This window comes from Mustela putorius, unplaced genomic scaffold, assembly GCF_011764305.1.
Source record: "Mustela putorius furo isolate JIRA1106 unplaced genomic scaffold, ASM1176430v1.1 tig00000832_pilon_pilon_pilon, whole genome shotgun sequence".
NCBI lineage: Eukaryota > Metazoa > Chordata > Mammalia > Carnivora > Mustelidae > Mustela > Mustela putorius.
Genome location: NW_025421491.1, coordinates 3,119,729 through 3,132,627, shown reverse-complemented (window position 1 = coordinate 3,132,627; position 12,899 = coordinate 3,119,729).

Sequence of the window (12,899 nt, the reverse complement as noted above, 5' to 3'; positions counted from 1 at the left end):
AATCAAGAGTCTGACTCTCAACCAACTGAGTCATCCAGGAACCTCTCTGATCATCCTTAAATTGGAATTCCTATAAGTTAATGATGTTGCCAGGAAGGGTTTCATGTAGAAAGAGCATTGAGCTACTTAAATAGCAGTCTCAATGGCCTCAGCCTACCTTTATCAATTTGCCCTGTTCTGCCTTACTCTGAACTCAGAAGAGTTTAGAATATCCACTGTATAAGAGTTCGTGAATATCCACTATAGATGAGTTAATGATCAGGCCACCAATGAGCTGTTACTGGAGACTTACCTGGGCTTCCAGTGAACAGACTAAACTGCAACCTTGAAACAGTGATTTCATTTGAAAATAATTAGAAATCTGTGTGGATTACCGTTTCTGGGTGTTTGTTTCCCTTACCTTCCCATAAATTTTGTTTCAGATTACATGCTATTTTGAACAGCTATTTTTAGAATTAACAAAAAATTAAACATTACTAGGACAAAATTAGCATAATTTAAATATGCTTTTGGCATCTTCCATTGTGGGTGGTGGTTCTCCCAGGGATAGAAACCCAGATGTGTGTGTACATATATATATGTGTGTGTACATATATATATATATATAAAGGAATGACTTTCAGATTCTACTTTGCAGACTCTTCGTTGGCTGAATTCTGTACATGAAAATATGTCTATACAACGCACAAAAAAGTACTTTTGAATGTAGGATCCATCTAAATGCAAATATAGTTCTTACCACTCACTTGAGATTAAATTCCATTTAAGTAACATTTGTTGATCTTCTAACACATGGCAGAAAAATTACCTATACTATTGTAATTGAATTAGACTATTCCTTAATTTGGAGATGGAAAATTCCCCTTTGGCCCAGATTCTAACACACACACACACACACAAGGTCTTCTGGTCATGCAACTTTCACAAAGGAAAGGACATTCTTTTCTCTTCACAGAGCAATTAAAAGCTGATTCCTTGAAGTCTTGATGGGGAACCTCAGAATATAATAGACTTAAATCGAATGGACTTACTTAGTGAATAGAATTACTCTTACAGTAAATAGACTAGAACACAAAGGCAGTAGCACATCTGAATTTTGACACCCCCAAGCTCTGGTCTCACAGACCATTGTCTAACTTGATATCTTACCATACCTCCCTCACTGACGCATTTGCTCTGTTACGAGGCCACACACTATCACTCTTAGCTCTCCATTTGAAACCCCAATTACAATGAGCCCTGAGTGTCAGCTGGTCATAAGAGAAAACATAAAATCAATCAGCAATGTCCAATTCTTAAAAATTATCAAGTCCACTTTTTTACCTACAGAGAAAATTTCCTGTTGTAAACACTCCCAGTAATGAATAGCTTGACTCGTCTTAAGTCCTTCACTTGTTTATCCCTATATGAGGTCAGCAGTATCAGTTCTCCAGTGACTACAGGACCGACAAGGTCCTAAGCCCTGAAGACCAAACCATGAAGAAGGCACAGTCCCTGCCTCAAGGACCCTATGTGTTACTTAGAGGAGAGCAGTTGTGTACACAATTATAGCCACCTCTCCAGTCATTTGTAAAATCATAGGACTTATCATATGATGTCCCAAATGCCTGCAGGGGCCAGGGTGAGAATAAAATAGAATGAAGCAGGACAACTGAGTTCAGTGCCTACTCTCCCAGTGGAGCAAGAACTACCCAAGTCCAGCAGATGTTTGGCAAGCAGGAGCACACCCTCTTGTTCCTAGAGCTCTCCATTCTCATGAAATCAGAAATATTTTTTTTTAATGGAACTCTCCAATTTCTAATATTGCCAACAGTGTGGGTGCAGAACAAAACATATGGAACAAATTTAGCTCAAAATTTACCAGTTGCTCACCACTTGTCAAGACCCAGTGACCCCTAGGTATCACTTGTCATCAAGAAAGTTCCTTACTTGAGTGGTCACTGACCCCACCTATGCTTCAGTTTCTCCATCAACACCAAGAAAGCAGAACCAGCTGGTTGCTTCCATGGAATGTTACAAGAATTAATGGCCCCGTGAAGGATTTAGATCTTGGATAAACTGTACAAACAAACATTGTGATCTCTGATATTATATTTTACCCTGAAGAGTTGCACTGGTTGTCTCAACCCATGGTAATCCAGTTCTGCATATTGCACAAACTCAGGACAAAGCAGTAGAGCCATTTAATACAACTTCTAGATTTGTCCTTAAGTAAACGTTCAATTCTTTTATTTGTAAACTACCTTGAGCAGTTTGAAAGGCTCCCAAAGGAAACGTAAATCTGCTTTCAAAAATGGTCTTCATTTTCAAAGGCAACCTTAATAATTTACGAGCTGCTTATATTAGTTTTCCCATGTCAAAGAAATGGTGGGGATGTGAAGTGCTATTAAAATATTAGAAAAGGGGATGGGCTGGTATGTGCTCAAATCCTCTTATGGAAAACAGCATACCAAGCTTTTCCACTCTCCAAAGGGCACCAGTTTGCCTGGTGGAGAGATAACAATGCATTAGAACCCCTCTGCTAATCTTTCCACCAATTGATGATCCCTAAAACAATGAAGTAGATAGAGCAAAACTGATTTCTATAGATTCACCTTTTCCCTAACAGAAATTCTGTTTTGAGAATATTGTTGCTCAGACAAAAAAACTTTATTTACCTGTGGCAATGTATTGCATACTTTGTCTTGTTTTTCTGGTTCTGCCAGTGCTTAGGAAACAGAGGCCAATGTCACGTGTTGTTTAGGCTGGTAGCATGAGGTATGCTCTGTTACTCAGCTTCATCTTCACGGGGCTTCTTTGAGTATAGTCACTAGAGTACAGTCACTGCCTGAGACGGAAACATAGTCCAAAGAGATCCAGATTGTCCAGTGTTGGACAGAAAAAATTAGTATATGTCAGATAAATAACACAATCCAATCGGTTCATCAGCCAGTGATTTTTTGTGTCCTCTCAAATATTATATATGAGGGCTATAAATCAATCTAGATCTTCTTTCTCCCCCAAAAATGTCACTGGACAGGTTTGGGGGTGATTAAATCTGGCTAACCACATATCTGACTCCAGTGGGTTGCTTTACTTGAAACAACTGTGTCTACCACCTGAGTCACACATAAGTGTAAATGAAAGAAGAAAGATGTCCATTTTTGGATCAGACAAACACAGGCTTCTTAAGCATTCAATTCAGAACAGTCTGCAGCATTGCTCCCTGATATGTATCAGCTCAAGAAATAGATACTATTACCCAAGTGCAAGAAATGCAAGAAATGTCAAATCCTGGGAGGATGTTGGTCCTGTGAGAACACATATACTATATAGACACTTTTACCTTGTGCTAGCATGATGTTGGTACTTATCATGCATTTGAAAAAGCAAACAAACAACCCCCCCCAAACAAAAACAAAAACAAAAACCCACTCTGGTAGAGACAGAAAAAAAAAAAAAAGTCTTAAGTTCTTCCAGTGGCATTTGTCACATGGCTTAAGACACAAAATACCCAGTCTTGGAAATGACTTCACCTCGTCACCAACGTATAAACATTAAGATAATTCAAAACTCACATGACAACTCTGAAGCAGAGCTAATAGAAAGGAATTTGTTTTTTTCTGTTTTCTCCTACAGTATAATAAGATTGCTATATATACTATCCGGGCTAGGAACTGGATATATTCCAAATAAAATTGTTCTCATGGGACTGATTTATTTCACAGTTGCCATATGGTCATGATGACCATCAAAGGGGTAATATGAACTCAGAGATAAAAGAATATACAGGGATTAAATAAACTGAGTTTTATGTATTCAACACTGACTTTCCTAGCAGTGTTGGAAAAGTAATGCAGGCTTACATTTTCATTCCCAAAACACAGACCTAATGCTTTTGAGGTATTTGGTTATAAGCTCATCAAACTACCAGGTATATTATCATTAAGTTTGTTTTAAAAAAAGACCCCAAAGTATTATTAAAGTACATAATTCAATTAATATTTAAATTTATGTCTTCTCTATAAAATTATGCAATGGATAACATTGTGATTTGTGTCTTGTAATGCAAGTGTAGAATTGATGAGTTTTAGCTCTGGAGAAAAGGCTGCAGCCTCCTGGAAAATCATAGGGTCTTCTTGGAGCCCAAGAGCCTTTCCTTAAGAAACTCCACTGCTATTGTAGTCGTTAGCATTTCTAAATGACATAAAATGAAATTTGAAGTGTCCTCGTCTTCTTTCTGGTACTTAAACTAATTTTAAAAAGAGCTATATGTAAATGTGGCCGAATGGTATAGGTGTTTTTTGTGTATGAAGGGTCAACCATAGAGTGGGGACGAAGAGGGGTATCAGTGACTTAGAGCACTTGGGACGACTGAAACCTACAATTGACCAGATGCTTTGAAAGAATTACAATTTTAATCCTTGTGACATCCCTCCCAGGTAGATATACTACCTCCACAGGAATTTAACTATACAACTAAATATACTCTGCATGGCGGAGTGGAAACCCTGACTTGACTCTCTCTACTTCAGTACACTCAGTCTTCAACCCCAGTTCATTTGAAAAACAAAAAACAAAAAAACAAAAAACAACCTGAGTAGGATATTTCCTTAAAGGAATGTTACACATTCAACTCAATGTCACAATATCAATGTCATAGATAAAGAATAAAATAATTAAATTTACTTTTAAAAAATATTAAAGGGGAAAAATATTTTGGTGAAGTGAAATATAAAAAAAGACATAAACATAGAGAGAAATGGGGAGAAAATGAGACTCTGAGCATGGAGATCACAAAAATAGAGACAGGAGAGAGGAAGTGGCACAGAAATAGAGGGGAAGAACAGGGAGGCATGCATCAACCAGAAGAAGGCATGATGGAGTTCACCCAATACGTGCAAGCCCTGCTGTAAAGCATCTTGCTATATTGAAAAGGTTGACATGTGCAAAATGATATTCTCTACACTGCTTTTCTGGTTATTCTGGACATTATTTAGATTGCAAAAATTGAATGAACTTGTGTAAAATGTTTGGACACAAGATTACATCTGAAGAGAGTGGATGGTTGCTGCATATCCTTTTTGTCGGCATCAGCAGTGACAGAGGAAATACGTTTCTGGAAATACGTTTGTAGAGGTGACTAGCTAACAAGGAAAGAAGTTTCTAGGTACTTCAAACTTCACATCATGACAGAGGTGGTACCTCCCATGGTGACCCAGATTTGCTCTCTGGTTTAGGGGATCATTCCTAAAGTCTCAGGCTATAGTCCGTGCGGTCACTCTTTGCAACAATTCTGTGAACTATATCTTTCTTTGGAAACACTCCTTTGTGGACTAACTAGGAAGCGTTTGTGGACCTTGGTTATGGATTCTGACAAATACATAATATACCCATATCTGGGTGGCTCAGATGGTTAAGCGTCTGCCTTCAGCTCAGGTCATGATCTCCAGGTCCTAGGATCCTGGGATCCACGTCGGCCTCCCAGCTCAGCAGGCAGACTGCTTCTCCCTTTCTCTCTGCCTCTGCCTCTCCCCTCTGCTTGTTCTCACTCTGTTGTTCTCTCTTACTCTCTTTCAAATAAATAAATAAATCTTTAAAAATAGTAATACAGAAGGAAAGAGTTGAGCTGGTTGGGACAAAAACCAGAGATCCCTTGGTTTTCAATACCAGTATTGCTGAATGGACTGAGAGCTTGCTTCCCAGTCAAATTTGGAATGTGGACTGATTAATTTCTGTTTATAGGGGCTTTTTATTTGGTCTTTAGACTTTTTGTGGGCTCACTTGGATTTAATAAAGCTCATATCCTATTGGCAGACAAATCCATTAGGACCCATCGATGAGATCTACATCTTAGTCACATAAAATCAAATTAGAGTGTCAAAGTTCCTGACTCCTGGTGGACATTTAAACACTGGTAATAGCCTTTGTTTTGTTTTGTTTTGTTTTAAGATCATTATGAAACCAACTGGTGGTTTAACTAGGAAGAGACTATCAGAAAAGGGCATCGTTGAGTTTAGCATGCCGATTTGAATTCATAGTCAGTTAAAGTGAGTAGGAAAAAATTAAGTTCAACAAAAGGCAGAAAAATATATTTTGTGCCAGCCCAAAGGAGATGGAAGGAAGAAGAATGGCTTTATCAATATGTCAAGAAATAGAAATACACCAGAGGAAATAGGCCCATTAACAAATGACTGAATAAAATGATTGGGGCTTGTGATATAGATAGATAGATAGATAGATTTTATATATATATATATATATATTTTTTTTTCCAGGCACAACAATGGGTTATTTTCTGATTCTTCAAAGCATTGCACAGGATTAGAGCAGAAACAGAAGAAAATATAAACATTGAGTTCCACCCCTGGAACTCAAAGGAAGACCCTTTTCCCCAGATAGGGGCCGGATAGGAAACAAGGTGAAAGGTGGGTTCGCTGGTGAGACAAAGCAGGAGATGCCTGAGAATACACGGGAAGATGGGTGAAGAGGAAAGAGAGCAAAGAGGATGGCAGGTGGGGAGAAGAGAGGACATTTCCCGTCCCAGTGCATGTCCCCTTAAATAAATGAGGGCAAGAACATTGTGGAAGGAGAACTAAAGGGCAAAGGATAGAGCGAACACCCCCAACCTGGACCCACCAGATCCTCTATACATAGTTACAACACAGAGATGTCCAGAAGTAGAGCAAGAAGAGCCTTGACAGGAATAGTGGGGAGCTGGCAGAACTGAAGAAGGGAAAAAGGAACTCAGATGTACTCACAGGCAAGGGGTGCAACTGCTAAAAACTGCTGATTCCCATCACCAAGTCACCCTTGAGGTGACAAAAAGCCAATCAGGATTACACCTGGGAAGGATGCCTGAGGGATTGGGGCAGGGGTGACAGAGACCCCAACTGGGCCCAAATGGAGGTCAAGGGCTCCAGACTTGTTCATGGCTGCCCCAATGAAAGGCAGCTGCCCTGTGCACTCACTGTCCCAACTCGGTAGGGATCAGCAGATGGCAAGGAGATGGGTTGCCAAGCCACTTTCCCCAGAAAGAGTGACAGCCTGCCCGTGTGTGTGTGTGTGTGTGTGTGTGTGTGTATAGTAAAAGGAGCAATTACTACAGGTCCATTAAAAGAAAAATAAACAAAGAAAGCTGGAGAATACACTGAGGTCAAGGACTGAGAAGAGCAGCTCCCCCCAGGTGGGATGGAAAAGGAAGAGTCCAAGAAACTCTTAGTCTCAAATTGAAGTCAGCATGTTCTTCTCTTGGGTATTTTGCTTTCTTTTTTTTTTTTTTTTTTTTTTTTTTTTTTTTTTTTTTTTTTTTTAAGGGGAAAAATAAAGACTTGTGTCTGAAATCACAAGTCTCTTAGAGGTGACAATTTCAGGTTCTCATCACTTCATGGAAGGGAATCAAAGTCGATCTCAAATGGAAAAGTCAAGATCACGTGGAAGCTACGCAAGTCCCTGGCCATTCACCAGCTATGATATTGGCTTCTGGTGTGGGAGAGGATTTACCTCTGGGAACATTAAACAATGACAAACAGAGCAAGAACAAGATTCCACCCATGGACTTACAGAGACACAGTAAAAGTCAATAGGGCTTGAAAGCAGGTTGATATGCCATAGAATTTGGCTTTATGGTTTTATGGTGTGTGAATACCTTTCATTATAGAGATAGCCTGCTGGTGGGGGGAGGGTGGGGGATGGGGAAAGGAGCAGGATATTCACCAAGGGCACACCTCTCAGCTCTGGACCTTGAGTGACTGTAAGGCTCTTCCTGGGGCGGTGGGGGTGGGGAGTTCCTTGGATGCAATCTTCAGCATTGGTATCCCTGTGTAAGCCAGATAATACTGTAGTTGGCGTGATTTCACCCTGAAATTCAACTTGCTTTTCCCAAGAAAATAATTAATAACATGATGTTTAAGTTATCACTCTGTGCAAAGGGGAAGATGATGTTATTCTCGCTTCCCAGCAGGAAGGAAGCTTTTCCCAGCAATGGGGTCTTTATCTCAGCCACATTCTCCCTCACGGGGAGCAGATGGATATTGATTCCCATAAAGAATTTTGAGACAGTAAGCCCAGCTGAGAATGTCATGTCGCAATTCTTGGCAAAGTGAGAGTTTTTCAAAGATATTAGGAAGGAGTCATTTTCTATCTTCTATCTCCCAACTAGTCAAGAATTGAGTAAATATATAAGCCAAAACCAAAATCTAGCAATGAGGATCTCGAGAATGGTGATCAAAACTCCTAAGTGATTAAGTGACACGGGAACAATGTAGGATTCAGCTTAGGGGAGATTTGCTTAATCACATCTGCTATGGATTCTTGCCAGTTCCTTAGGGAAGAATGAAGAAGCATTCCGTGCTCCTCTGGGAATTCTTTAGAGAGTTTTATCCTATATAAATATGTAAAATATGTGCAGGTTTTATTGCAGGCAGAAATGCGGTAAACCACCGTTTAACTCAAGTGGGCAGTAGAATCCAGGCTCCATGCCATCATCAAAACTTTCAAATAACTCCCATCAGGCAAAATAAAAAGAATCAGAGATTGTTATAAAATTAAATAGCATGTATTTGGTTTAGCCAAGTGGAGTCACCAAGGTTATAGAATACTGTAATGTCACTAGGAGACATCCTCAGAGTTTAAATGCCTGATAGATATCCTACTAAGAGTTTACTCCATTTGCTCATTCTCTGAACTGCTACCTGCAGAGAAAACAAATTGATATTTTCATTTAAGTGATTCCAGATCAGTAAGGCCCATTAAAAAATAACTCAGTGGTAGGTATAGATCTGCAAATTTACAGATTTTCACACATGCATCTGTAATACACACTAACCCTGCCAGATCCTTCAAAATCTGAAAAAAAAAAAAAAAAATATATATATATATATATATTACTTTATGTAATAATTTTAAGCTAAAAAATAATGGGCTACAGCAGTGATTTGCTTAATTGCTATTTTCATTTTGCTGAAACTGTCCTGAGCATGAAGACTATTGCAGTCAATAAAACTGTAGTGAACATTTATTTCCCTTTGATCTTCTAGCTAAAATAAAAGACAAATACAAAAATAAACACATGAATAATTTACATATATATTTATCAAACTTAGGTTTACTCAAAAATTTGCTGTTTGCCGGCCTACTGAAAACACTGTACTGCTTTGGGAAACCCCAAATATTTGTGAGTAATCCTATCAATCTGGGATGGACAATATATGCAGCCCATGGTAGTACTTTCCCTTTCTATACCCACATAATTTGTTACCAAATGATTTTACATACTGACCTCAGATTTGGCCTGTGAAACCTGTTCAAAATAATTCTCTGGCAGCATTTTCTTTGGGTCCTAAAATCTAATTGTCATCACTGATCTAATTGATATAAAGCCGTGATGGTTGGGAACTGCCATTCATGGTTAGCCAGTCCCAGTGTAGGATAGGTTGGAAGGAATGCCTACCAGTTCTGCTCCTTAATGGAGAGCAGGACTAAGCGGATACCAAAAAGAGTTATCTATTGGGAGGGGCGCCTGGGTGTCTCAGGGGGTTAAGCCTGTGCCTTCAGCTCAGGTCATGATCCCAGGGTCCTGGGATTGAGCCCCGCATCGGGCTCTCTGCTCAGCAGGGAGTCTGCTTCCCCCTCTCTCTCTGTCTACTTGTGACCTCTGTCAGATAAATAAATAAAATCTTTAAAAAAATAAAAAGAGTATCTATTGGGATATGCCTAAGAATTCCAGACTTCAGCCCTGAAAAGCAGACTGAATTATATCCAGTAATGTAAAGGAACCAATTTGGTTTTTAATCTTAATGCCGCCCTGAAGATCTGCAGCTTCCCCATCCCCCACCAGTCCTGGGTATCAGTATCTCTCGTCACAAGGGTTGTTATGGAAAAAAGCCTCTTCTCACTTTGCATTACCAATCATTGTGCACTCTTTAATTCTCAAAATGTCGCAAGAAAATGGGTATCGGTTTCCTCTTGTTATCTGGATGGTTGTTAGCTGTAACCAATGCCTGGTGGGATCCACGTTGTCATGTTTGTGTATTAGAAGATACTGTGTTGATGACCAAAGAATCACCATGCTCACCTGCCACCGTTAAAGGATGCATCTCTCCCCAAGACATTCTGTGCTCAAACACAGGAGGGCTGACCTACTATCATTAAACAGATTTTAAGGAACAGAGTGCTTATGAGGTTAGGTCACCTGGCCCTGCTTCATTTGCCATATTTAAACATATTAAAACCAAACCAAAAAGAAGGCAAGAGTATTAATCCTGTTTGAATTAATGGCTGCTAAAAACTAAGTTAGCCAAGTTATGCTCCCGTTAGCTTGTTTCTAGGGTCCATTATGTTAAATCACATATGCTGAGCAGAGAGCCGGATGCGGGACTCAATCCCAGGACCCTGATATCATGACCCAAGCCGAAGGCAGAGGCTTAACCCACTGAGCCACCCAGGCACCCCTTAAATCACATTTTCAAAATGATAAATTGCACTGAGAAGTTGTCTAAGAAATAGAGGAAAGTAGGGCAGATGGATTCTACACATGATTCTAATATATAACCTGTGACTACTATGCTTGGTTTCTTATACTTCTTGCCCACTTAATTAAAAAATAAAAATTCAGTCTTGCCCATAGCTAAAACATCCATGTTGAAGTAGCTGGGGATTAATCAACATCTGTTCATGAACAGGACACTTCGTTTTTCTACTTGACATCACTGAAGTCCTGCAAAGCCATCTTTCTCCCACTTTTTTTTCCCCCTTTTTTAAGTCAGGTACTTAATTATGTCCTTATAATTATTTATCCTTGTCAATTCATATCAAAACAACATAGCTACAGGGATTTTTCCTTGATGTTTAAAGATTTTATTTATTTATTTGACAGACAGAAATCACAAGCAGGCAGAAAGGCAGGCAGAGAGAGAGGAGAAAGCAGGTTCCCCTTGGAGCAGAGAGCCCAATGTGGGGCTTAATCCCAGGACTCTGAGATCATGAACAGAGCCAAAGGCAGAGGCTTAACCCATTGAGCCACCCATGCGCCCCTTTCCTTGATGTTTAAAGAGTGGTTGAACAGAATCTGTTCAGGAGTTAGCCGCCTGCTGTGTGACCTTTCACATCCTAACACATAATTAAGGTCAAACAACTGTTTCTGACCTGAAATGTGACTTTGGTGCATGAGTCAACCTCCTTTGCTCATGAAAACAGATTAACAAGGTTGCGGAAAAATGACTCAGCCTTCAGGTCCTTGCAATGGGTGTGTTTTTCTGAACGCATTCATTTGCCTGAATGAAAACCAAGAGTCAGAGGCTCAGCTGACTGAGCCACTCAGGTGCCCTGCCAACACTGTTTTTGTCCTGAGGAAAACTGTTTTGTTCATGTCATTGTTGTTGACATGAGTTAAGAACTAACTTTGAATCAGCGTGCTGAGGGAGAGCCCGCGTGGGCAGGAGAGCTGGCTATGGCAACAGCTTTCTTGAATTCATATGCTTTGGAGCCCAAAGGGATAGACAGCTGAGAGAAGATTCCTGAAAGGCAGAGGAGTAAGGACTCTGGGTCCTGCATTTTGTTTGTTGGCCTTAGGCTTTGTGATTCCTATTTGATCTCTCTCTTTCACACACAGACACACACCTTTGTTATTAGTCCTTTGTTGTTGTTGTTTTTCTTAGTTGTTTGGAGGGAATATCAAGATACTAACAGTGTCTATGCTTAGGGGTTGTGTGTGTGTGTGTGTATGTGCACATGTATGCACTATGGACTTGCTTCTGTTTGAAGGAAGTTGATTCAAGACTATGGAAGTATCCTTAAGAAAACTTGAATTCCATTCTGCAGCTAGATAGGGGGAATGATATTCAGGAGACTAGAATTTCTAGAGACTAGGGGGGTTCCCAGACCATTGAAATGTAGGCTTGAAAGAAATATCTGATTCCCAAAGCCTTTATGAAGCCTTATAAATGTAGAAAGTTAGGCTTAGAGGCAAGAAAGTAGCTAATAAGTGACACAGAAGTAATTTTCTTATTTCAAATCTTTTTTTTTTTTTTTTTTTTAAAGATTTTATTTATTTATTTGACAGAGAGAGATCACAAGTAGGCAGAGAGGCAGGCAGAGAGAGAGAGGAGGAAACAGGCTCCCTGCTGAGCAGAGAGCCCGATGTGGGACTCAATCCCAGGACCCTGAGATCATGACCTGAGCCGAAGGCAGCGGCTTAACCCACTGAGCCACCCAGGCGCCCCTCTTATTTCAAATCTTAATTGTTAATTCTGATTCGGGTTATGATGGGCTACCCTGCAGCAGAACAATTCTCCCATGAAAAACAACATAATCAGCTGAATTTAAAAAAGAAAAAGAAACAAAGAAGCCACACACACACATGCACACACATACCCACACTCACACACTGTTTAAAGGCATCCAAGAATTACCAGGCAGCCAGGACTTAAGCAGTCAATATTCCAGAAAGAAGAGGTACTCACTAGAGTATTCCAAATATTACATCATGTTGTCCCTCAAGACATGGTCAGTTCATAACAGAGGTGGACAGAAAGGCTGAGAAGCCAGGTCAAAGCTGGTAATGAAAGGCAAAAGTACTGAGCAGAGATTTTGACGGTCTCAGGGGCTGGAGAATCCAAATGATATTTAGGGCTATCAGCGTGGCCAGTAATTGACAGTCAATGATCCTGGAGGGAAAAGAGGCATGGAGAAGTGAACCCAACAGCTGAGCCTCTTTCCTCCCAAAGCATTCATCAGAAGTGGCTCAGGCCAAGAGATGGAGAAGCTTAGCCAAAGAGCTGCTCCCATGTGGCGGAGAAGCTGTGCAGAGTTGCTGGTGGTGCTCAACTCTGGAGAGTTAAACACTGAATTTCCACGTGGACAGCCGTTGGTAACCAAGCCAAACTCTCCGTTGGTGCCCCTGAAGGACTGCACTGTAATAA